Here is a 3,330-nt window from a genome sequence, read left to right as displayed (position 1 = left end):
TTCTATCACATGGATCATGACTGCATTTATTCTAGGTCTGCAAAATTTATTTTGTTTAATATGGTTTTGATAGTGTAACCCTTAAGACTGCAACCTTTTCCCTTTTCATATACTAAGTCTGCTCTTTTTCTATTAGCAGTAACTTTCATGAATTGTAGCTTTCTTTTTATTTCCCTTAAATCAAGGTTTTGTTGTTATCATTGTCTCAGGGGTATTTGGACTTCCCATTGATGATAATTTATTATTGTTATTGACTTCAATCCTTCTATAAACTGATTGTAGAATGCTGCAATCTTTCTAAGGCTATATTGTTTAGTTCGTGTGGTTGTTACCCTTATCATTTCTCATGGTGACTGTCTTTTATGAATCTATTGGATGATGTTAACGACTATCTAGTGTTTGATGAACTGCAATCATCATAGCTTAATATTACCTTACTCTCTTGATGATCAACTCCTTAATGTACTTTTCATTGTTAACATAAAGTTCTTAAGGTTCATGTCTTTGTGATGAGTTGACGACACTGTATTCCTCTATCAATTGGACTACTCACTTTGATTCTCACAATCATTGAATGGACTGTCAATCTCATTTACCACTGCTCTGATGCTTCTATGACCTTCATGGATAGTTGCTATGATTGTATATGTCTAAAACTTCTCAGATCATAATGGTCAGTTTGGGAACTTATCCCTGTAATACCCTAAAAATGGTCACCTAAATCATGGGCCCCTAATCTCGACAACATCACCAAGGTCCTAACCAAAGGCAATTTAAATTAATCTTGAGCACACAGTTAATTTCTTAAATCATCAGATGTCACATGGCAAATTAATCAACCAATATTAATTAAATATTTATTTAATTAATTGATCATTCCAAGTAAATCATTTTTAAACAATTATCCTATTTATTTTTATTGAATATCTTAGCATATTTAATTAAATAAATCAATTTGCCATTAAATCATCAAAAAAGGAATTAATTGACAAAAAAGAATTAAAATTTGAGAAAAGAAGTCAATTGGAGATAATCTTGAAAATCAAATTAAAAATTAAAGAATAATCTCAAAGAAAGCAATTAAAACATTTAAATATCAAAATTGAATGAAATAGAGAATAAATCAATTTTTTCTGATTTTATCTTAATTTTAGTTCAATTTCCTTTAAAACTGAGAAAAGCAACCAATCACATCAATTCACCTGGATTGTGCTTCCTTTTGGAAAATCTTGAGTGCTCATCATCATTCGATCTCAGCCATTGGTTTCTCTCTGAATTTTCTATAAGTTCAGGCTCTCATCTCTCATTCAAGGATCCTAGAGAATATATTGTTATTATGTTGTTTTTGCTCTAGGTTCATTGAGATTTATGCATTGAGATATTACATATTAGTTGTTGCATCCTTATTAAATCATCTAGCTTAAATATTGTTTAAATCATGTTAGATTAATCATGCATATCTAACTTAAATCTTGCATTCATTTAGCTCAAATTCATGCTCATATAGATTAAATCTTTCATTTAGATGTCGCATAGTCACTGGTATTGGATATAAAATCTGAGAGCAAGGCTAAACTCGCATCTACTAGAATGCAATAGGTTTCTTTGTAATGGTTTATTATTTATTGATTATTTATTTACTAACCATGCATCTAATGACTTAATTGAAGTGTTGTGTATTTAGATACAGATACAGGTCCACTTTTCACACACACATATTTGGCACCCATCGTGGGGCTCAGAATTCAATCCTTCAGCCTCAAAAATCACTTTTTTATCTTTCAGGTGTCGTCTGTATAGTCTCTGCTAAATATCGTACGAGTCTACTTCCTTCATTGTACAACATTCTATCAAGGCCTATGTTTTATCGTGCAAATCCAAAAAAGAGCTCGTACGAGTTTCTTCTTTGATTATTTGACTCTGTGTTTTGTCAATTGGGCCTGTGAGAATACTCGTACAAGAAGCCTAACTAATTTTATGGAGAACGCTTGCCGAAGAATCTATCAATCGAACATACGCCTATCAAAGAATCAAAAGAAAAATGACTACCGATGCATTGGTTTTGTAGGTTGCTTGAAAGAGAATCGACCAAACTTCGTGTATTCTTTAAATTTATTTTTTTTAGGCCCTTAAATTGCTATCTGGTTAAAGAACAAATCTGTCTTTTGTGTTTTCAGAAAAATCATAGAGGTAGGAGAGTATGCTCTTGTCTTTTACAAACAATTGGAAATCTAGACCCTTGAAGGTTTTTCTAAATTTTGAGATTTGCGTACCTTTAGCGGGCCTATCACAGTGGGAAAAATTAATCACCCTGTGAGTACAACTGGACCTGAACATTCCAACTCACTATAATAAATAGGCCTCTGGTGATTAAAGTCTCATAGGATGGGATTATTTGAGTTTTCTCTTTGAGATCTCTCATATCGAGCATTTTGTAGGGCCTCATAGTCTCAATCACGTTTATGTGACTACAGTTTGTTTCAGTACCTTGTCAGGCTATAGGCCTCAATCATGCTTGCATGACTTCAAGGGGTAATTTCAAATGGAATTTCTGACTAAGAACTATAAGATAGAAGCTATCAGATTCACCTCCGAAAGGGGGATAATCTTTTTGCAAGAGAGATAGTAATTCTCCCAAGACACTTGTCATATCGTGCCCCCATTAGCATTTGGAGTTAGCTAATACGACATTGAAAATCCATTGCATGAGACTCAATGACCGTATTTTGATTAGCTATTACGTGTGTACCTAAGTCAGCAAGCAAAGGTTTTCTTCTCTAAGCCAACTTTCATAGGGTTAGTGTGTTGTGATTGAAGTCATTATATATATCTTGTGTGTTTTCTGTGTTTTCATCCCTGAAACTGAAACTAAAACTAAAATACTGATACTAGAGAAAACAAATCAACAACTTAGTGATAAAACTCTATTTGTGTCCAAAATTAGTCTATGTCAGTCATCGAAACATCAGTCTATGTCCAAAAACTAGTCCTCATCAGTCATGCAAACTCTGTCTGTCAGAATTTCATTTCTGTCCAGTCCTTTGTCATATGAGTCTACTGAATTATTGTCCTACTACATACCTCTTGTCCTACCATTTTTCATTGCTCATAATAGTTTGTCGTCTGGCTCTGCTAAACCTGTCGTACGAATCTGAAAAACTATCGTTTGATCTCTAACCGTCTGTCATACGAATATACATCATAGTCAGTAGGTTATCGTTTGGAGTCTGTCCAACTGTCGTACGAAATCAAGTAGAAACTCATATGAATAACTTTCTTTATCGTCTGTAAATAGCTAAACTGTCATCTGAGTCTAAAAACTCTATCGTA

The sequence above is a fragment of the Cryptomeria japonica genome, chromosome 1, assembly GCF_030272615.1.
Source record: "Cryptomeria japonica chromosome 1, Sugi_1.0, whole genome shotgun sequence".
In the NCBI taxonomy this organism is placed as follows: Eukaryota; Viridiplantae; Streptophyta; class Pinopsida; order Cupressales; family Cupressaceae; genus Cryptomeria; species Cryptomeria japonica.
The sequence above is the reverse complement of the archived record's forward strand: the minus strand, read 5'-3'. Positions refer to the sequence as shown.